Source organism: Lepus europaeus, chromosome 5 (genome assembly GCF_033115175.1).
Source record: "Lepus europaeus isolate LE1 chromosome 5, mLepTim1.pri, whole genome shotgun sequence".
NCBI classification, from domain to species: Eukaryota; Metazoa; Chordata; class Mammalia; order Lagomorpha; family Leporidae; genus Lepus; species Lepus europaeus.
The window spans coordinates 149,977,216-150,001,212 of NC_084831.1; the positions used below are offsets into that span (position 1 = coordinate 149,977,216).

Here is a 23,997-nt window from a genome sequence, read left to right on the forward strand (position 1 = left end):
TACTTGGCAATAAAAAGGAATGACCTGTCAGTGCATGTAGTAAATGGTCGGTGCCAAGCAAAAGAAGCCAGACACACGAGGTCCTGCTGGGTGGCTTCACTCAGATGAGGTTCAAGAACAGCCAAGAATGCCCTTTGACAACAGAAATCAGAACATGGGTGCCTCTCGTGGGAGCAGCAGCAGAAGGGAGCTTTCTGGGGTGACAGAATCGTCCATGTCCTAATTAAAGCATGGGTTATGGGGGTGAAAGCATTCTTCAGAACTCATCAAACTGGAGCCAGTGTTGCGGTCTAGCCGGTTAAGCCACATCATCCCACATCTGAGCGCCAGGGAGACACCCAGCTGCTCCGCTTCCAATCCAGCTTCTGGCTAATGTCCCTGAGAAGGCAGTGCAAGATGACCCAAGTGCCTGAGCCCCTGCTACCCACTTGGGAGACCAGGATGGAGTTCCTAGCTCCTGGCTTCGGCCTGGCTGTTGCAGACTTTTGAGGAGTGAACCAGCAGATGGAAGCTCACTCGCTCTCTCTCTCTCTCTTTCTCTCTCCAACTCTACCTTTCAAATAAATAAATACATTAAAAAAAAAATCATACACTTGCCTTCAGTGTTTTTTGCTATATGTAAATTATTATGCAATTTAATGACTATCGGTTTCTCTAACATTTCAGGAATGTGTACACACATTGATGACCTAATGACGTCAGGTAGTGATTCCTGTGGAGGACAGGAGTCTGAGGGAACAACACGGGCTAACCAAGTGCGATCAGGCAGTGACACCAAGTGCAGCTTCCTCTCCATTCTGGGAGTCAACTGGAGCAAATCAGCCCTCGTACTGCGCCGGTTCCTAACAATTTAATGAGTTCTTTTTCTCTCTGTCCTAATTAACAGAAAACACCAGAAGCCGCTGCCTTCTCCCTGCAGCAGCAGGAGTGCACGGCACAGGTTTGTCCCAAGCTGCAGTGGCTCTGACTCTATGCTACAATTCAGTGGTGAGGACGCTACCATCACTCGCGGCATTGGTGACAAGGTGCCAACAGCACTCGTGTGCAAGACGCAGACAATGCCTTGGGAAAGCGTGCACACCCGCAGCTGGGAGAGAAGTGCAAAGCACCAGCGGCTACCGTGTCGGGGACGTGTGTAAGGGCATCCCTTCCAAAGTCAGCGAATATGATCATTTCTGTTGCTGCAAAACCAGGCCCCCACAACCCAGAGGCCGAAAACAACTGTGGCTCACACGTGTGCAGGTCCCCGACAGGGGTGCAGACCTGGAGCAGCTCGGCCTACGTGCCCCTCATTCCCCTCCCCACAATGTAAGAGCAGAGGCACACAAGGCCTGTGCTGAACTCAACACACCTGCACCCCGCCTTCACATCGCTGGTTTGGGGCACATCACATGGCCGAAGCCAAGAGAACTGGCAAGTGTGAGTCCTCCCAGGGGAGAGGCACTGTGCTACTGCCCGGTGAACTGTGTGGACACCTGGAAGGAAGGGAGAACTGGGCCCAGCAGTGCAAACACCAGCTGCCTCTCATGCCCTGTTGTGGGTTCACCCCGAAACGCACACCCATCCAGACCTGTTACAACGGTGAGCCCTACTGCAACAACGTGTCCTGATAAAAAGAAGGGAAACTATAAACAGACACACAGGGAACATGGCCATGTGATAAGACGCAGGAACTGGAGGGAACCCGTCACAAGCCAAGGAAGGTGGCAGCCACCAGAAACTAGAAGCCCTCAGACAGCAGCGCGGCCCGTGGATGCCTTGACCTTGAGCTTCTGACCCAGTCCATGCTAAGTTCCACTGGGCCAAGATCAAGGTGTCCTTCAGAGTCTGCAGGTGAGAATCCTTGCTGTGGCCCTCAGCCTCCCGGGCCAGCCACATGCCTTAGCTTGTGGCTGCATCACTCCCACGTCTGCCGTGGCCTCAGCCTCCCGGGCCAGCCACGCGCCTTAGCTTGTGGCTGCATCACTCCCACGTCTGCCGTGGCCTCAGCCTCCCGGGCCAGCCACGCGCCTTAGCTTGTGGCTGCATCACTCCCACGTCTGCCGTGGCCTCAGCCTCCCGGGCCAGCCACGCGCCTTAGCTTGTGGCTGCATCACTCCCACGTCTGCCTTGGCGGTTGTGTCCCCTTCTCCTGGTGCTTGTCCGTCATCTCCCAGTACCTCCCTTTGCAAGGATACTTGTGACGGCCTGCAGGGCCCACCCAGATCATCTCAGACAGCTCCCCAACCCAGAATCCTTAGTCACATCTGCAAAGCCTCTTGCCGTATCAGGCGACATCGGTAGCTTCCAGACACCAGGACGGAACACCTGCGGGGACGCTCTTCAGCCCACCTCAGGTCCCCTCCATGAGCACTGAGCCACACACCGACTCAGCCCAGAAACTTACTTTCATTCCGTAAAGCGGTCTGCCCTACAGACTCACCATCAGTAGCCTTTTGGCAAAACACAATATAGACTTCACTGTGCAAGCCAGTGTCCCTGGAACTCATTTCCTTCCACAAGGAAAGCAAGGCCCACTGCTTCGGACAGAGTGAGAATCAACATGGAAAAACTGGACAGTGTGGGCTGTGGCATGGGTCACTGTTGCTGCGTGATCATCAATTCTGCACAGAGAGACAGGTGCGCACTTCTGGCTACCAGATTCAGAAGAAGGGTGCCTGGGGCTGGCACTGTGGCGTAGCGGGTAAAGCCGCTACCTGCAGTACCAGCATCCCATATGGGCACTGCTTCAAGTCCTGGCTGCTCCACTTCCAATCCAGCTCTCTGCTATAGCCTGGGAAAGCAGTAGAAGATGGCCCAAATCCTTGGGCCCCTGCACCCGCGTGAGAGACACAGAAGAAGCTCCTGGCTCCTGGCTTCCGATCCATGCAGCTCCAGCCATTGTGGCCATCTGGGAGTGAACCAGCAGATGAAAGACCTCTCTCTCTCTCTCTGCCTCTCTGTAACTCTGCCTTTCAAATAAACAAATAAATCTTAAAAAATAAATAAACAAGAGAGACCCCAAACCTGCGATGCCGCAGGGTGGCCCTCACGTCAGCACACTCTTCCCACTCCATGCGCCTCATTTACCCATCCGCCAGGTGGGCCGGACGATCTGAGATTCCTTCCAGAACCAGCGTCCGGCGGCAGAGCACAGCAGCAGGAGACAAGGAGGCATCCCCTGGGGTTCACACACCAGCAGGCCGCGGCGCTCTCTGCTATCCTGCAGTGTGTGCACGGCGGTCACCGGCAGGAACCGGACTACAGAAAGTCAGCTGTGGTCAAACCTGCTGTATTGCTGGTGGGGGAGTTTAATTCCACCGTGCGCGTTTGATTTATGCACAGGAAGTGGAAGCCTGGCTTGTGTTTGTCCTGTGTGCACCTTCCCACCAAGCTTGTTTTTTCTGGGAGGAGGAGAGCCCGGGTGGCCCCTTTGACCTCACATATTAGTGCCTCTGAACGCTCAGCACACCAGAGGCTCTCTCCCAGTGGTGCCAGTGTCCCCCAGGAGCAGCTGTGGGCACCTGCACGGGGCTGAGGGGCGTCTCCACCCAGGCAGGGGGGCTCCATGTCGGATGCTGGTACTGGGAGGAGAGAGAAACAAGAGCCAGGAGCTTCAGGACCCTTTCCCTGACTGGGAAGGAGCTGAAGAGTGTGACCCGTGAGCAGGAGAGTTCAGACCCAGCGGCTGCAACTACCCCCTTCCAGGAATGACCTGGGTCTCCAGAAGGAAGTGAGGACAAGCATTCATTGTGCAAGCTGTCTGGGTTTCCTGTCCATGAGTGAGCAACCTCCTAGACTCTAAGGAGCAGCTTTCTGGATACTTCCGCAGCACTCACTGTGCGCCAGGTGAGCCCCGTGAAGATCCAGGCCTGTGGCTCCCTCCCTGCTCTGTGGCAGCACAGCACCAACGGCTGGCTCCTCAGCCCAGCCGGGAACCTTCCAGAACATTCTTCTAAAAAGGACGTCTACCCAAGGTCCACACTGAGCGTCGGCCACACCAAGCTGCAGGCAGCCAGCATTCGCACTGTTCTCCGTCTCTCACAGAACAGAGACGTCACAGGCCACTCCCAGGGGCCTCAGAGAGTCATCTTTATATTTTATGTTGGGTATTTTACAAACAAGCAAGATGCCGTTTCTTCCCATCATTTTTTTTTTTCATTATTCAATCCTCAGTGCTCCCTGGAGAGCACATTCATGATAGAAACAATTCACAGTGTACACGTTCCACGTTAGCACAAATTTAAAGGAAAACCTCCCATTTGTGCACAGATCTGCAGGTGGCTAGTTTGAACCACGGCACATCTGAAACATATCACGGAACCAAGAACATTCTAGAAAGTAGGTTTCAGTAAGAGTCGAGGCTGTTAGCTCTGGGCGCCCAGACTGAGCAGGGCCCTTGCCACCCCTCGGTTTTGGGACACCATGAGGCTTATCTGTGGACAGGGCCGCCTGGCTGCCCCTCTGTCCTGGCCTTCATTGTGACCAATGCATCGGCCAGCTGCTCCTATGGCTTCAGGGTCCTGCAAGGCCGTCAGAGCACAGCTGGCACAGGCAGCCACCCACCCACCTGGTGCTGTTCTGTCCCCTGCTTGTGGCCTCTGGGCCTCTCTTGGCTTCCAGGAGCTATCTGGTTGAACGGTTGGCCATCTCTGGGGTCCCGGGTAGCACTCCCGAGTTGGTATACACATGGTCTATGCTCCTGTCTCTATTCCTCACACCTGGTTCTATTGCAGGTGTGTGTTTCAATACTGAAAGCAACTATTCAGAACACATATAAAGCAAAGAGGAGGCGCAATAAAGCCAACACTCAAGTGTCTGCTTCCAGTTGCAGAACAGATTTCTGGGGCCAGCATTGTGGCACAGTGAGCGAGCCACGCTGCTGCCTGCCCCGCAGGCATCCACACCAGAGCGCTGACTCAAGCCCCAGCTGCTGCACTTCTGATCCAGCTCCCTGCTGATGTACCTGGGAAAGCGGTGGAAGGTGGCCCAAGTGCTCGGGCTCCTGCACTCACGTGGGAGACCAAGATGAGTTACAGTTTCCTGGCTTCAGCTTGGACCAACCCTGGCCATTGCAGCCATCTGGGAAGTGAACCAGTGGATGAAATATTTCTCTTCTTTTCTCTTCTCTCCCTCTCTGCCTCTCCCTGCCGTTCAAATAATAAATAAATCTTGGGGAAAAAGAAATAGATTTCTGCCATCACCTTTGAGTTCCATATACACCCCCACCCTTCTACTTTTAAGAAGTATTCAGAATTTTATCTTTCTTTGTTTATTGATACCGTATTACCACATGTATGTGCCTAAGCTATATATTGTCCAGTTTCACACCTTGAAACTTCATGTAAAGGAAATCACACTATACCATTCTGTGGTGTGCGTCTTCCTCAACCTCACGCACCTGAAATGCCTCTCCATCCACATTCAGAGCCACACACTCGGTTACACACCCAGCCGGCTACACACAGAGCGGGTCTCACACAAACCAAGTCACACACACCCAGCTGGCTACACACATGCAGCCAGCTACACACACAGATGGCTACACACACAGCCAATTACAGTAACACAGCCGGCTACACACAGAGCAGGTCAAACACAGAGACAGTCACACATGCAGCCGACTACACACATAGCCAATTACACAGTTACATAGCTGGCTACACAACGTAGCCAGTCACACACACACAGCCGATTACACACACAGCCAGTTATACACACACTCACACACACAGCCAATTACACAGTTACATAGCGAGTCACACACACACAGCTGGCTCACCCACTTGCCTCCTGCGTGGGATCTGCGTTGGCCGCACAGAGCTGTTTACAAACACTGATGCTCTGAGGAGCCTTGCTCAGGTCAGCCTGGGTGTGCTCAGACGACGTCTCTTGAGTAGTTGTGTAGGAGGGGGATATGAGCTATTTTGGCCCTGTAAAAAGTGAATTGTGTTATGATTTCATCCATCAAAATCAACACAGGAGAGAAAAATCTGACTACTCTGAAAACAATTATATGAATTTTAAACACTAACCTCAGACAATTTTATAGTTGAGTGCTACCAAAAAAATCCAAGGAACTATTTCTAATGTTACACAAACTCTTCTAGGAATACAGAAAGATAGGATCCTTCTCAATTCATTTGACGAGGGCAGACTATTTTTGATACTAAATCAAACAAGGATAATACAAGAAAAAAATACAAATCATGATCACCACGTAGACACAAGACTTCCAAAATATTTATAGCTGTATTCAACAACCTATAGAAAACATTACCCTTCACCAAGTTGTATTTATCTCAGGAATACACAATTGCTCCAATATCAGAAAATCATTGCATTGATAAATTAAAGAAAAACCAGATGATCAGGACCGGCGCTGTGGTGTGGCAGGTAAAGCCGCCACCTTACAGTGCCAGCATCCCACACAGGCACCAGTTCGAGTCCTGGTTGCTCCACTTCCAATCCAGCTCTCTACTATGGTCTGGGAAAGCAGTAGAAGAAGGCCCAAGGGCCCCTGCACCCACCTGGGAGACCCACAAGAAGCTCCTGACTCCTCGCTTCAGATCGGCGCAGCTCCACCCATTGTGGTCTCCCCTGAGACCACTGCTGTGCCACAGAGGGGTCTACGAAAGACAACCAGTCTGAGCAGGACCGGAGCTGGTAGGCACTCAAAGCTGGGCCAGGCTGTGGGCCCTGCAGACTCCGGAGTCCCAGGAACCGCTGGTGGGACAGCTGCCACCTGCAGCCTGTGGCAGCCTAATGTGAGTGTCACCACGCAGACACCCAGGACGGGGGCAAGTCCGTGCCACTGCTGCAGCCCCAGGTGCCTTTGGGAAATCTCTCCCTGGGGGGCTTCCGGGACCTGGCTCAGGCAGGGGCCTCCAGCCACCTGGGGACCAGCAGAAAAAAATGCAGATTCATGTCCAAGGATATCAAAGGCAGAACTCCTTCCTGCCCGCATTTACACGTTGGAGCGCTAACCTCCGGGACAGGCCGTGCCCTCAGCTGGAAACAGGCTCTTTCCGGAGGCAGCTGGGTTAAGGAGAGGACGGCCCGGTAGCCTCCAGCCCAGTATGACTGGGGACACACACAGGCAGGGAGAGAGGGCCGTGGAATGATAGCAGCAAGACCGGACGACGGGTCTATGAGGCTCCCCCAAGCAAACCTCCAGAAGCCGGGAAGAGGCTGGAACCGATTCTCCCTCTCAGCCCTGCTGCGTCCTCGATTGGGGATTCCCAGCTAGGGAACCACAAGACGACGCGTCCCTGTGCTGAAGCCGCCACCAGGGTGCTCTTACAGCAGCAGTGGAAAACCGAGACCGGGGGTGGGTGGGTGGGGGAGGTGTGGGAGGGGGGAGGGCAGCATCTGAGCTCCTTCCCCACCAGCTGCCGCGTGTCCTCCAAAGAGCGTGCAGGCCTACTCCCAGCACAGCCGTGTGCAAAGCTCTTGACCGAGCATGGCTGTGGGCGAGGGTTTTGCTGCCCTCATCACTGGCCACCAGGAGACAAAGAAATGTGATGGGGTTGGGGGTGGGGAACCAGAGATGTGGCACAGAGTCCGAAGGCAACTGCTCGCATCTAATCCTCGTTCCAGAGTTGAGGCAATTAACGACCCAGCAATGTCCAACATTCAGGGGTACAATGCCTGCGATGAAGCCACTAACGTGGATGATGAGGCGTCTAATGCAACTGGGGTGTCCAAGAAGGCTTTGGAAGGCTCCAAGTGAGGGGCCTGTTGTTCCAACTCCCGCCACCCCTTCACGCTCCTGCTCCACCTCCTGTTAGTTGCACCAGCATGCAAACACCCCAGCAGGTGACAGAATGACGCCTCCTCCTGCTGGCACCCCGGCATGCCTGCCCTACAGCTCCCTGGCCTCCCTGCACCTGTCAGTCCCCTCTCTCCCTGCACCTGCCCCAAACTCCCCACCTCCATTTTTCTAGACGCACCCACAGAGAAAAGCAGCCAACACCTCCAAACTCAACTTTCTGCCTCCAACCCCATGGCTGGGGCTTTGGAGAGGCCCGTATAGGTGGTGACAATGACACTGACTTGAATAAAGTTGGTAACAAAGTGTGATCTATCAGCACTCTGTCCCCTAACAGAGGTCCCACTGCACAGCACAGGGGGCACCCCTGGCCCAGGAGCCGTGGGCACATTGAGAAGGGGCTGTCTCCTCCCCGGGCCCAGAAAGTCCAGGCTCCCCTCTCTCCCACCTGTTCCCTCATGTTCCTCAAGACAGAGATAGCTCAGCCTTCCTGCCTGTCCATCACGGAGCCTCCTGGAGTCTGCCCTCCCCACCCCGCTGCCTCTGCCCGCGGACGGTCCCCAACAGCGTCTGGGCCAATCCTGCAGCCCCCCAGACGACAGAGCCTAAAGGACAGTCCCACGGCAGGAATTCAGTTTCTGTTTCTGCTCCAGGCCCTTGGAGGCATGAGCAGCTCAGCCTGCCCACATGCCATTCAGGGGGCTCACCCCCACCCCCACCCCTGGTCATGTCCCCTGTGCACCAGGCACTAAGACACAACTGTCAACTTCCCAAGGGCTTCCACGTGCTGTTCTTGCTTCTAGATCGCACTCCCCTGGCCAGGGCAGGGCAAAGCCACTTTCTCCAAGGAGACTTCTATCTCCCCAGACAGGAGGGCGGCTTCGTGTTTGATCACTCAGCATGAGTCACCAACATGTAACAGTCATATTCTTCAAACAGAGATTCAGGCTTTGGGCCTGGAACCTGAGCCCGCACTCCGGAGACTGCTCGTTTGCCCCTGGGCCAGCAGCAGCTCCACAGGTTGCCCCGAAGGCAGCTCCACTCTGTATGTAGCTGGCGCCAGACACTAACTTGTTCGCAGAAGCTTCAGTTAGTTATTCAGGGTTTTTGAGAGCAACTGCATACATTGTAAAGGCAGAGTTACAGGGAGAGAAAGGTTTTTCCATCCACTGGTTCACTCCCCCAGTTGGCCCTAATAGTCATGACCGGGCCAGCCAGAAGCCAGGGGCTAGGAATTCCATCTGGGTCTCAAATAGGCACCCAGATGGGCTGCTAGCATCGCAGGTGGCAGCTTTACCACCATATCACAATGCCAGCCCCCTGTCTCCTTGTAAAAATGCAATTACTTGGGACTGGTGCTAGTTCAAGTCCCAGCTGCTCCAATTCTAATCCAGCTCCCTGCTAATACACCTGGGAAGGCAGCAGACGATGGCCAAGTGCTTTGGTTCCTGCCATCCACATGGGAGATCCAAATGGAATTCCAGGCTCCTGGCTTCAGCCTGGTCAGTCCTGGTTGTTACAACCATTTAGGGAGCGAATCAGTGGATGGAAGATTTCTCTCTCTACCTAATATTCCTTTAAATTCTTAAAAAAAAAAAAAAAAAAAAAAAAGGTGGAGGAGGAACCTGAGGAGACAGCAAGACAGCAGGCTTAGCAATGGATTGCTAACAAAGGGATTTGAGGCCTCAGTAACCGGAAACTTGGAAACACGATGCCTTCGAACATGCTGTCCCGTCCTCCTTCAAGGCAAGAACATGCTGCCCGTGCACACCCAGACGATTAGCAGAGCGCTCTCCCGCCTGCAGCCAGGAGTGCCCTGAGCTCTCTCCTGGTTGGATTTGCACTCAGACAGGGACTGGCCGTTCCCTGTGTCGTCGTCACCCAGGCACGACGTCCGTGCAGACTTCTCAAGGCTCTCCCAGAGGCCGATTACAGGCACCTGCTGTCAAAACGTGCTTCCCCTGGCCTTTCCTGCCAAAAACACCACATCTAGCTTCTTAAAAGTCATGATTTTCAAAACAAAGACCCTCCTGAATCAACAAGAAACCGCGTATCTGGCCAGACGAGGGTGGCAGGTGGTGAGGGGAGGGCACGCAGGCTGCTCCAGTGCATGGAGACAGACGGAGGCATCCAGACAGGACAGACCTTGTGGGCAGTTGTGGGGGTCAGCTGGCGTGAGGCATGCTGGGCAGCGGAAGTAGCACCATGGATGGAGTTCTGATTAGCCCTGAGCCGCTGTGGTGTGCCGAGCCCTCGGGCCAGTGGGGCGGTGAGACACAGGCCAGGTCTCTGCTGCACAAGGTCCCTTTCATAGCACAGGACTGAGCTCTGAGGCAGCGCATACAGCCAGAGCTCCTGCTCTCCTGGGAATGAATCTCAGGTCCAGCGGGCACACACTCCATGCTGAAAGTCAATGTCAGCCAGCGCCGTGGCTTAACAGGCTAATCCTCCGCCTTGCGGCGCCGGCACACCGGGTTCTAGTCCCAGTTGGGGCGCCGGATTCTATCCCGGTTGCCCCTCTTCCAGGCCAGCTCTCTGCTATGGCCCAGGAAGGCAGTGGAGGATGGCCCAAGTCCTTGGGCCCTGCACCTGCATGGGAGACCAGGAGAAGCACCTGGCTCCTGGCTTCGGATCAGCGCGATGCGCCGGCCGCAGCAGCCATTGGAGGGTGAACCAACGGCATAAAGGAAGACCTTTCTCTCTGTCTCTCTCTCTCACTATCCACTCTGCCTGTCAAAAAAAAAAAAAAAAAAAAAAAGAAAGTCAACGTCAAGTTCCTAGATTTCTCTCTCTAGGAGGTCAAGGTCTCTCTAGAGGCAGGTCAAGGAGGTGACACTGCAGGAGCATGAGGCAGAGAAAGACCAGTGGGGGTGAGGAGAAAGCAGGGGGAGACGAGGGCACGTGGTTCCCAAGATGCCAGGCGGAGGAGGATGGGCTGTGCCAGGGGCTGGTTACTGGCACAGGTGGTCTCCAGAGCTGAACAGCAGCAGTGGGTCAGCCCAGGCTGGTGGGGGCAGTGCCAGAGGCTTCACCACGGACCGTGCACTGTGGGGCCCTGGCCACCTCCTGCTCCCAAGTGGTGTGGCTGCTCGAGAACCTTCCTCCAACTCACAGATCAAAATTCTTCGCAAGCCTCCCATCGCTCACGGGGACAGTACTGGCTTACCATGTCACGCAGCTCTGCCCAACGCTGACACACTCCTCTTCCTTCATCCCAGCACTGCCGGCGGTTTGGACGGAACTGCCACGGGCTTCCAAGTGGCTCAGGGACCCCTGGAGGTACCCGCGACACGCGGTTCATGAGGTTGACAGGATGTTCGCGATTGTCCTCATACATCGTTTGTCTCTTTCACTGGTTGACACCTGCACAGATGGTGGAGACACAATGGTGAGAAACCCCACCGGGACCTCAGCAGGAAGTCCCAGGTATCAAGCCCCTCACGGTCTCACACTCATGGGCAATAAAAGACTGGTTTCCTTTAAGAAAGTCCTTGATGAAGGAATAAAATGGTTCATATTTTTTAAAGCTTGGCCCTTGAGCCTGTCTTTTTGGCCATCTAAAATGGGACAAATACACAAAGCGCCCCTGCTGCTGCTGCAGTCAGGAGTCTCTCCGGGAAAAGCCCTGTGCTTGCGGTGCAGTTGCAAGGTGAACCTGTCACTTCTCTTCCTGGAACAGGCATCCCGCTAGCAAGGACGGCTGGGAGGCGGTCTGGCTGGTCAGACAGCGTTTCAGGCAGACCTCTCTTCTAATCAACAAGTCCTTCAGCTCAGGAGTAACTGACAGTACTTCTTGCTAAGATAAAATTGAACTCTCGAGCAAAAACTGGAACTTTGGAAAGCAAGTATCAAACAGTGTGAGACTGGTGATATTAAATATAATTTTTAAATGTTGGATAACTAAATGTGCTGCCATTTAGAAGATCTACATGACTCAGAGAAACAATATTTCCCAATGAACAAGGCATAAGGTTACAAACCACGCATAGCAAAGATGCATGCAGCATGCAAACACACCAGTGGGTCGTGGTGTAACAAACACTCCAGTCATGGGTTTCACAGTCCACATGGCAAACAACTGGAAGCAACCCCACAGTCAACTTCTAGTGCAGTATCAAAGAATAACCATGATTATCTAACAGGCTGCTAAGTAGGCATCCAATCTCCAACCATGCATCTGTGTGATGCAGAATTTTATTTTATTTTATTTTATTTTTGACAGGCAGAGTGGATAGTGAGAGAGAGAGACAGAGAGAAAGGTCTTCCTTTTGCCGTTGGTTCACCCTCCAATGGCCACTGCGGCCGGCTCATCGCGCTGATCCGAAGCCAGGAGCCAGGTGCTTCTCCTGGTCTCCCATGGGGTGCAGGGCCCAAGCACTTGGGCCATCCTCCACTGCACTCCCGGGCCATAGCAGAGAGCTGGCCTGGAAGAGGGGCAACCGGGATAGAATCCAGTGCCCCAACCGGGACTAGAACCCAGTGTGCCGGCGCCGCAAGGCGGAGGATTAGCCTGTTAAGCCACGGCGCTGGCGTGATGCAGAATTTTATTTACAAAATTCAACCAAAATGATACAGCACTAACAAATGTGAGAATTTAGTTGTCTTAAGAAATTTGTAGGGCTGGCATTGTGGTGCAAAGGGTTAAGCAACTATCCGTGACGCCAACATCCCGTTTTGGTGCCAGCTGGAGTCCCGGCTGCTCCACTTCCCATCCAGCTCCCTGCTGATGCACCTGGGAAAGCAGCGGAAGATGGTCCAAGTGCTTGAGCCCCTGCACCCATGTGGGAGACGCAGATGGAGTTCCTGACTCCTGACTTCAGCCTGACCCAATCCCGACTATTACAGCCATTTGCGGAGCGAGTCAGTACATGGAAGATCTCCTTTGTCTCTCCCTCTCTGTAATTCTGCCTTTCAAATAAATAAATCTTTTAAAAATAAATAGGTAAACCACAGAAAAAAATTTTTTCAGTATCTTCAATAATTTTTATTTTTTTAAAAAATGTAATATACAAACTTTAATAAAGGTAATAGGCAAGGTCAAATGGGCACTTATATTAAGAGAAGAACTGGGGACTGGCACTGTGGCTTAGCCGGTAAAGCCACCTGCAGTGCAGACATACCATATGGGTGCTGGTTTGAGACTCAGCTGCTCCTCTTCCCATCCAGCTTTCTGCTGTGGCCTGGGAAGGCAGTGGAGGATGGCCCAAGTCCTTGGGTCCCTGCACCCACATGGGAGACCCAGAAGAAGCTCCCAGCTCCTGGCTTCAGATTAGCCCAACTCTGGCTGTTGTGGCCTTTTGGGGAGTGAACCAGCGGAAGAACACCTCTCGTTCACTCTCTCTGCGTGACTCTGCCTTTCAAATAAATTAATTAATCTGAAAGAGAGAGAGAGAGAGAGAGAAACTGCCTAGAGGACATTTTATCTTAAACCCCTTAGAGTAACTACGGGCAGCTGCCTTTAACTGAGTTCTGCTGCTGTGAAAAATACAGCCTGTGCAGGTATGGATGTGTGATCTGCATATTTTCCAAGTGTTCACTGAAAGCTGCTTTATATACACATTAAATGTGGGTAGAAGCCGGCGCTGCGGCTCAGTAGGCTAATCCTCCGCCTTGTGGCGCCGGCACACCGGGTTCTAGTCCCGGTCGGGGCACCGATCCTGTCCCGGTTGCCCCTCTTCCAGGCCAGCTCTCTGCTGTGGCCAGGGAGTGCAGTGGAGGATGGCCCAAGTCCTTGGGCCCTGCACCCCATGGGAGACCAGGAGACGCACCTGGCTCCTGCCATCGGAACAGCGTGGTGCGCCGGCCGCAGCGCGCTACCACGGCGGCCATTGGAGGGTGAACCAACGGCAAAAGGAAGACCTTTCTCTCTCTCTCTCTCACTGTCCACTCTGCCTGTCCAAAAAAAAAAAAAAAAAATGTGGGCAGATATACTTCACTTTTGTGGCTCTTTTGGAAGAGGTCATCTGAAGAGAAGACTACGTGGCTCTGGCTCACGACTCAAGCTGTGGATTCACCCTGGACCTGGCGGACACCAAGTCCCCTGCGTTCCTCCTCAGACATCAGGAGGGTTTGGGGTGCTTGTCTGGGGAGTTTTCTGGGTAACAGATCTGCTTGCAGGTGCAGCAACCTCATGTCCATTTCTGGCCAGGCAACGACTCGGCTGAGACCAACCAGGGTCCTCGACAGTTTTAAACACATACAGGCGTACGTGACACTAATCCTGTGTCAACTTGGCTAGGCCACAGGAGGCCCAGATAGCTGGTGACACTATGTCGGGGTGTGCCCGGGAGGGTGTTTCCACGTGAACTGCTGGATTCAGCGCAGCGGGCTGCCCTCTCTGGTGCGGGGTGCATCATCCAATCCTCTGAGGGCCTGCCTGGAACCAAGAGGAGGCAGGATGGATTCCACTGCCCGCCCGCTGAGCTGCACCGCTGGTTTTCTCCTTCTGTGGACTGCAACGACACCACCAGTTCTCCGGCTTCTCAGACCTTCAGGCTCATCCTGAAACTACACCACGCAGGTCACGGGCCTTCTCAGCCTCCAGGATCACGTAAGCCAGCTCCTTGCCTCTCTCTCTCTCTCTCTCTCTCACACACACACACACACTCACACACACACAGATGGTCCTTGACTCAACAGAGTTCAACTTAGGGGCCCAAGGACTTGGACCATTTTCTACTGTTTTCCCAGGCCATAGCAGAGAGCTGGATCAGAAGAGGAGCAACTGGGACATGAACAAGCACCCATATGGGATGTCGGTGCTGCAGGCGGAGACTTAGCCCACTACGCCACAGCGCCGGCCCCAGTTAGTACCATTTCAATCCATTTGTTTACAGAATAAGAAACAAACCTAGAGCAGTTGTGAGGTAGGCCAAAGTGAGCCCGACAGCTGTAACAGGAAACAAACGCTCCACACAGGCGCTCCCCGTTTGCCTGAGCTACTTCCAATGGCTGGCTTTCATGAACGTGGTGAGGTCCCGGGGCCTGGCACAGGAGAAGGGCTGAGTTGCAGCCTTCCCTCTCGTGCGCTGTAGCACCAACAAACGGCTGGGCAGCACGTCGGTTCTCTTCAGCCTCCAGATCAGGGAACAGAAAGGCTGAGGTTACGAGCCCGGGCTTCAACCTGGCGGATGCCAACCTACACCTGCCTCGGACAGGAAGACGCGGTCCCGAGCACCAGCTTTGCCAGCCACGCCGGCTGCATCCCCGGCTTTGCCATCACACAGACACCATTGGAGCGCTTCGTCAGGCTGCAATTTAAAGTAAGATCCAAGGAGCTTTTAACAAGCTAAAGGGTCCCTGGTAGACAGGAAGCCGTTACGTGTAAGTCAAAGAGCTCCATGTTCTCTCTATAAAAAATGTGCCGCAGTTCCAGGGAAAACCATTCATTCCAGTTCTGGCTCAAAAGTCCCTTTTCTCACCACTTCGCATGAACGAGCAGACGGGGTTTGGTAATGGAATACAGCTTTGCCACCGCCGCCTTAGCCACTTGGTGCTGGGGAAGTGCCGGCTGACGTTCCACACAGACACAGCTGGGGGCGGAAGGCAGAGGCAGGGCAGTCGCCCAGGCAGTCCTGGGTGCTGACGTCATCTCAGACGTGTGGGCGGGAGGAGGCGCACACCACTCACTCTCCTACCCTGCCTGAAATGTCAGCTGCACAAGAACCCCACATGTGTTTAGGAGACGACCCCACGCTTTGCATCACTGTAGCTCAATCCCATTTTACAAGCAGCAGCAAAGCTGTGCTGATTCTTACCCACAACGGTGGAGTGGAGAGCCAAATGACGCCTGCTGGCTGTCAGCTTGGTTGAGGCTTTCAGGAAACCCAGGGGTTTACCAAGTATCTTCTAGAGCACACAGCAGATGTAAGTCACTTAAAATCTAAGGATATTTCCCTTTGGGAAAAAAAAAAAATCCTGGCCGGCGCCGTGGCTTAACAGGCTAATCCTCTGCCTTGCGGCGCCGGCACACCGGGTTCTAGTCTGGTCGGGGCGCCGGATTCTGTCCCGGTTGCCCCTCTTCCAGGCCAGCTCTCTGCTATGGTCTGGGAAGGCAGTGGAGGATGGCCCAAGTCCTTGGGCCCTGCACCCCATGGGAGACCGGGAGAAGCACCTGGCTCCTGGCTTCGGATCAGCGCGATGAGCCAGCCGCAGCGGCCATTGGAGGGTGAACCAACAGCAAAGGAAGACCTTGCTCTCTGTCTCTCTCTCTCACTATCCACTCTGCCTGTCAAAAAAAAAAAAAAAAAAAAAAAAAATACCATGATACAGTTACAGAACGTATTTATTTTGCCTTACCACTTTAAGTTTTACCATCATGCGTGACACTGCAGAATTAGCTAAATCCATTCTTCAGGGCTGGATTCTCTACAGAAAAACTCTCTTCTGGGAAGAAGCTTGTGTGGAAGTATATTACTGAGTCAAATTAGCGAAGGGTGGGCGTGATGCTATCCAACGAGGTAGCAACGATGTCTTCGCCATGCTGCAGAATCTTGAAAGGACAGACGCACGTAATCAAATCTACACAGTCAAAACTGTGCCGTTCTATCTACAATACACACACGTCCAATTGTGAAACCCTCTCACGTGACTCTCATTGCTGACTGAGGGAATGCCACCATCGCAGGGACTCTCACACAACAGGCTTCTTGCCAACGAAGTCACAACGGGGAGGCAGTGGGGCCCTGACATCCCAAGGTCTCCGTGCACTGGACAGCGAGAACCTTCTCAGGACGCAGCTAACAGAGCAAAGCCACCCCACCGCATCCTCCAAACTTACTTGTCCCATTCCCGATTAGAAGAACACAGCTTGGGAAGCGCATACTCCAGTCACAGGGTCTGGGGCTGATCTCTGCCAACTGCCATGGAACTGACTCGAGTGACGCTGGTTCAGCCCTCCACGTAGGGGCAGGAAGTGGAGCCACTGCCTCCCCAGCCCTGCCCCATTCAAACTGGGGTGTTCACACCAGAACTGCTCTTCCAAGTTCTGAAGTGGGCTGTGGAGTCGTTGGACGTGTTCTTCCCTCCTGAATCATGAACATGCGTGGAGTTTGTGTTGGCTTTCAGCACAGAAAAAAAGAGTTTTCCAATTCGGATTAAAGATAAATGGACTGAATATAGACACTTACCTCTGTTATCCCAAAAGCCTGATGAGATGGGAACGAAGTAATTTTCTTTAAAGGCATAGGGTACCTGTATTTTAAAAGGTGAGAGTCAGAAAGAAGAGTCTCTGTGTTCATATACCTACAGACAGCCAATTCCTAAGCCGGCAGTGGGGACAGCGATTTGTACCACAAAGACAAGCACCTGATCTCTCGCGCCAAGTCCCCAAAGGACAAGACTTGGCAGCGCCAGCTACGCTGCACATGGCAGTGAAGTTGGGGAGAAAAATCAGTGCGTCTGTTTAAGAAGCAGTTTGACTCCCTCATAATGAAATGCAAATTGAGACGATACTCGGATGCCACTTCTCACCTATTGGACTGGCAAAAGTCCAACATTTCGATGATATATTCTGTTGGCAAAGCGGAGGGGAAACGGGCACTCTAAGAGTGCTGATGGGGAGGCAGAATGCTGCAACCTCTCGAGACAGGAATTAGGCAATTAAGCAAAATCACAAATCCATGTACGCCTTCATCACAATCTCTCTTTTAGGAATCTATCCTAATTACATACCAGCAAGAGCATAGAAAGAAACATGCACAGGACTGTTTAGCACAGTACTGCTGTAAAGGCAAAACTGAACACAGCCTTAGCAAGGGGCCTGCAGGGCATATGCACAAGGGAGCCCTAGCCACTGTGGGAGAGGGGGAACGAGGAGCTCCGCTCTGTTTTTAGAAGTGGCTTCTGGAATACATTAAGCTAAAAACAAAAGAAAAAAGGTCAAGGGTGTCTAGTACGTAGCCATTAACCTAAGAAAAGGGAAATTAATGTGACACATCATTTCCTTCTTTTTCAATAGAATAAGCCAACAGAATTTTTTTTAAAATTATTACTTATTTTGGAAATGAGGAATTATGTATTTTTTGAACATGTATTTCTTTAAAATTCAATTTTGGCACTACATAAATATAATTTCAGGGCTGGTGCTATGGCACAGCGGGTTAATGCTCTGGCCTGAAGCGCCGGCATGTGCTCCACTTCCAATCTAGCTCCCTGCTATGGCCTGGGAAAGCAGTTGAAGATGGCCCAAATCCTTTAGCCCCTGCACCCACATGGGAGACCTGGAAGAAGCTCCTGACTCCTGGCTTCGGATCGGCGCAGCTCTGGCCATTGTGGCCATCTGGGGAGTGAAAAAGCGGATAGAAGACTCTCTCTCTCTCTGCCTCTACGCTCTCTGTGTAACTCTTTCAAATTAATTAATTAATTAAAAATTCCTGAAATACAGAGATTTTAAAAACAATGCCTACTCATCAGTGCTAAAATTAAACAAATGTTTCTGATTATGTGTCCAATTAGGGGAAAAGTCTTCATAGAGAAAGAACTTTGTACTCCTCTAATAGAATACAAAAGGTCACAAGAACTACAACAAAATCCTAAGCTATTTTCAAGAATCATATTGACGGTGGTACTGCTTGAGATGTTGATCTAAGTGCACTGTGACCCTACTGTTGGTTGAAGCAAATGAGTGCCCACAATGGAGTCTCTGAGAACTCAGACTTTTGGCTTGGTTAAAGGATATACCGACACAAGACCAATGAGCTGAAGCCCAAATCCTCAAGTCCTGCATCTGAAGTGGAATGAGCAGTATGAACTCATGCTTGCCCTTTACAAAAATACATCGTTATATAAAACAATGATCAGTGACCAAACTCATCAGCAGTGACACCCCTAGGGGCCAGACTCTGCTCTCCAAACTACCGTTCTTCACTCAAACAAAACCTGAGTCCTTGGGAAAATGGCTGACTGCAGATGTAGCGCAGGAACCACCTAACACGTCAGCGAGCCAGGGAGTTAGCAGACCACCACAGTCAGGCAGCACCCAGGACGCGGGCTGCCCCAGCAGCCAGGCAATGTGGCACCGGTACGGAGCATCACCGCATCAGGCTGAAACGCATCACATGGCACATAAACTCTGATTGGCTGTTTTTAGAAGACGCTCGTTATTTTGAGGATTGGTACACAACAAGCGAAATCCGGTAATTTTTCCCTCTTTCTTATTCAATCTATGTAACAAAATAATAAAATCAAATAATTTAGCTGATAAAAGAGAAAGGAATATAAGAATTAAAAGTATTACTTGTACAAACCCTTTATGAATGAACAGATGTAGGTAAGTACCATCCATAGCTAATTACATCTCAAAGAGAGGCAATCAGACAGCACATATATCCTAAGGGGAGCAGCCATGCCATCTATAAGGAACCTTGTTAAACACAGATAAACCTGAACTGAATCACATCCTCACAGAAACATCCTGTGAAAAGAGCCAGCTCCAACGACAGGGCAATCAGCGACAGCAGTCGTGGAGTCAGCACTCCCGCCACTCCACAGGACAAACAGAGCAGTGCACAAAACACTCACAGGATGGAGGGCGACCCGAGAGACAGGACACTTAACACAGGCCTCCTGCGGATCCAACCCAGGCAGGCCAAGTGTGAGAACGTGCTTTATCTATATATCTATATATCGTTTTATTTTTATATATAAGATATATATTCTGTATATGTTTTACACATATATATAAAACCTGAGATCCATGTTACTGCACCATTTTCATCATAATTGCCTATTAACAAATTAAACATCTCCTCCACAGGATTGTTTTAGGTGTAACGATGATTATCACGTGATATCTGCACCTTGCTTCAAAATAACCCAGGGGATGGGATTGGACATGGAGACGTTTTTTAAAAAATCTGACGTGCAGCTGGTGAATACTCACCCACAGTAAAAATCCAGAGGAACTAAGAAGCAGACCTGGGATCCCCGTGCACTCTGGTAGACAACTGTTATGTTCAGGGGTATGTGAACTCGGGGTTCCCTGAAAACACAGTTAGTAAACAGTGACACTGTTGAGCACAAAGCTCACATCTTTTTTCTTCAAGTTTCTTGAGAAGACAGTAAAACAACACTATCATAAATGAGATGAGAAATTATTTACAAACTAGATTCTATCCCCAAATTAGCAAGCAAGTATGGTAATAGTTTTCCAACACTAAAGATATCCCCAAATCAACTTTGCATGCAACCTTGATATAAAATTTGTGGTGCCCATCATCTATCCAAAAGTATATTCAAGGGGCTGGCATTGCGGCATAGCCGGTTAAGCCACTGCCCACGATGCCAGCATTCCTTATGGGCACCAGTTCATGTCCCAGCTTCTTTATTTCTGATCCAGCTCCCTGCTAATGTGCCTGGGAAAGCAAAAGATGGGTCAAGTGTTTGGGCCCCTGTGCGCACTTGGGAGACCTGGATGACGCTCCTGACTTCAGCCTGGCCTAGCCCTGGCCACTGCAGCCATTTGGGGAGTGAACAAATGGAAGATATATCTAACTCTGCCTTTCAAATAAACAATTTTTAAAAATCTAATCAAATTTTTAAAATAATTACGATATTACTAGGACTACAGAAGAAAATATGACCACTAGCCAGCAGAAAACACAAAATAGTAGGGGGGAAAATGGAGAATTGAAGAAGCAACAAGAAAATATCAAGGGCCGGCGCTGTGGTATAGCAGGTAAAGCTACCACCTGTAGCACTGGCATCCCATATTGGTACTGGTACAAGTCCTGGCTGCTCCACTTCCGATCCAGCTCTCTGCTGTGCCCTGGGAAAGCAGCAGAAGATGGCCCAAGTCCTTGGGCCTCTGCACCCACGTGGGAGACCTGGAGTAAGGCCCAGGTTCCTGGCTTCAGATCAGCGCAGCTCTGGCTGTTGCAGCAAATTGGGGAGTGAACCAGCAGATAGATCTCTCTCTCTCTCTCTCTGCCCCTCTTCTCTCTGTGTAACTCTGACTTTCAAATACATAAATAAATCTTTAAAAAAAAAAAAAAATACCAAGCAGGCTAATGTGTACTTGGAGAGAAGTAGGGAACAGGAAATAAAATTATTGAAGAAATAATGGCTGAAATTTCTTCAAATCTGATGAAAACCAAAAAGCACCACGTTTAAGAATTCCAATGAAACTCAAGCAGAACATGAACAAAACCACACCCAAACGCATCTAATGAAATTGCTGAAAACTAATGACAAAGGGGTCCTGAAAGCAGCCAGACATATCAAAACAGGAATGACCAGAGTCAAAATAAACAAATGTAAAATCCTAAAGGAAAAATACCAACCTAGAATTTCACATCTAGAAAAAAAAAAAATCATTCAAAAATGAAGGCAAATTATTCTTTCAGATAATAAAAAACTCTGAGAAAATTCCCAAACAGCAGATAAAGAGCTCTTTAGGAAAAAGGAAATTATGACACAGAAATTTGAACCAAAGAAAAAACTACAAGAAATTGAAAATTTTCCAGGACAGACATTTGGCATAGTAGTTAAAAGATGCTGTTTGGATACCTGCAACCATACTGGAGTGCCTGTCTACCTGCCTTTCAAATAAATAAAATAAAATTTTAAAAGAGAAAAAAGAGGCCTTGCCTGGGCCTTTTCCCTTAAAACCACAATTTCCCCTCATTTTTAAATCCTTCAAAATGTTAACTAACAGTTTAAAACAACAACAAAAAAGAGTACAAGTTGGTGGTGGGGTTAAACATAAGTACAGGTAAAATGTCTACCACAATGGAGGAGAAATGGAGTCATTTCATGAATGGAGCTATTCATAAATGGATCTGACACTTCTTGAAGGTAGATGATGCATTAGTTAATAAATGTACAAAATGGCCGGCGCCGCGGCTCACTAGGCTAATCCTCCACCTTGCGGCGCCGGCACACCAGGTTCTAGTCCCGGTCGGGGCACCGGATTCTGCCCCGGTTACCCCTTTTCCAGGCCAGCTCTCTGCTATGGCCCGGGAAGGCAGTGGAGGATGGCCCAAGTCCTTGGGCCCTGCACCCCTTGGGAGACCAGAAGCACCTGGCTCCTGCCTTCGGATCAGCGCGGTGCCCCGGCCGCAGCGGCCATTGGGGGGTGAACCAACGGCAAAAGGGAAGACCTTTCTCTCTGTCTCTCTCTCACTGTCCACTCTGCCTGTCAAAAATAAAAATAAATAAATAAATGTACAAAAAACACTTGACAAAATTCGACACCTATTCATCTTTTAGAAAAATAGGTTTACAATGAGACTTCTTCATCCTAGAAGGTATCTACAATCTACAGTTAAAACTACAATCATTGTGAAAACCTGAATGCTTGCTGTTTAGATCAGGAGCAAGGCAAGAGTGTCTGTTCTTAGCATTTGCAGTCTGTGTTCTACTGGAAGTTCCAGCCAGCACAACAGAGCGCAACAAGCAACAAAGGCATCCAGATCGGAAACAAAATAAAAGGGTGCTTATTTCCAGACAATCCGAAGGAGAAAATGCCAGATCAGCTACCACAACTCTCAAATGAGTTAAAAAAAATAGGACACAAAGTTCAGATAGAGCAAGAAAGTTTCTGTGTTCTAGGAAGAACAGGTAGAAGTTAAGCCTTTAAAATTCTACAATCTACAACTGTTTGACAAAATATAACATGTCTAGGGATAAATTTAATAAAACATATGGGAGACCTATTATCATGAAAATAACAAAACACCAAGAGAAATTTGTATGAACAAATAGAACATGGTCATGGATCAGAAAACTCAATACTGTTAAGGTATCAATTCTCTCCAAATTGATCTGTATATTCATTGCGATCCCAATCAAAATTGTACATTTTGTTTCTGTAGAAATTGACAAATTGATTCTGTAATATATATGAAAATGGAAAAGGAGCTAGCCAAAAGATTTTTAAAAGAACAAAGACCTGCAATTCATGATTTCAAGACAAAGTAAACAGCTACAATGAAAAGACAATGTGGAGGGGTGAGGGGGACAATGAGTGCTGTGGTACAGCGATTTAAGCTGCTGCTTAAACACCCACACCCCCCACATGGAGTGCTGGCTTGATTACTGGTTCTTCCACCTTTTTCCCCTCCAAATATGGATGGATCAGTGCAGCGCCGGCCATAGCAGCCATTTGGGGAGTGAACCAACGGAAGGAAGACCTTTCTCTCTGTCTCTCTCACTAACACTGCCTATCAAAAAAAAAAAAAAAAAAAAAAAAGGCCGTTTAAAACAAGGCAAGCCACAAGCATACTGTAACACCTAAACATAAAAAAAGACACACAGTGCAATAGTACAGTAAAAATCAGGAGAGGCCAGAGCTGCTAGTTCACCAATGTAGATATACAAACAGTGAAGTGCCAGGGCAATGCAAACTAAAGCCAATGAGTTACCAAGAGAACGCACACCACCTAAAACACTAGAAACAGCTACTTGGGGGAGGATATGAAGGCGTGCAGGGGGATATACAATGGTTTGGGATCTGGTTAAGCGTGCAGTTGACATATCACCCGGCAATTCCTCTCCAAGAAACTGACCTGATGAAACAGGGCCACACAGACTTGAACAACTTTACTTCTACCAGCCCAACAAGCATCAACAAGTGAACACGAATCCGACTTGTGCTGAGTGAGTCTGGGGATGGGGCCCAGCAGCATTAAGTTCTAACAAACCTCAGGTAGTTCTGAAGTCGTCTATCTGAGAACCACTGATCTGGACAAACAGGATAGTTCAAATTATCGTTATTCAATTCTCTTTGGCTAAGCAGAATCTGAGCATCTTTCTGTTCAGCGGCTCTCTCCACTTGAAGTCTTGGTGAGTGACAAAGGGTATCTTTCATTGCAGAAAATCTGTAAAATGTTGGATGTTTGCCCTCCCAGCTACACAACCTGGGTTCTGCCACGCACTCTGAGTTCACAGGCAGCTCGCGATCTCTCCCTCAGTACGGGGTGTCAAGTGACTCTGGTGTTCGGAGGGGGGATGCTGCAGTAAAGTTTCGGGGATACACATGCTAGGGCATCAAGTGCCTGCAGGCCACCACAGGCTAGTCTGCAGACCAGCTGTGATGTATGGCTTTGAACTGTGTCCAGCTCAGTTCTCTAGTTCTCCTGAAGACACTAGGGTTCTAAACAATATAGGACTACAGCAAGCTCCACCATTCTCACAACATGGCAGCAGAAACCCCGTCCATCCATTCCGGGCAGAAGGAGGACAAGTTACGTTATGAGGAAGTCCTCTGACAGTTTCACTGTCACCTTCCGGGAAGGACACCTGGCCAC

The 23,997-nt window shown here is 50.4% G+C and overlaps 1 long non-coding RNA gene across 1 annotated transcript; it reads right to left on the bottom strand.

The window, feature by feature from the left end:
* Window positions 1–16,187: 16,187 nt before the first annotated feature.
* Window positions 16,188–16,930, bottom strand: LOC133761170 (uncharacterized). The gene is made up of 3 exons (XR_009866032.1): window positions 16,879–16,930; window positions 16,530–16,776; window positions 16,188–16,241 (listed from the first exon to the last, which is right to left on the bottom strand). It is a non-coding gene; the product is annotated as an uncharacterized LOC133761170 (long non-coding RNA).
* Window positions 16,931–23,997: the final 7,067 nt, after the last annotated feature.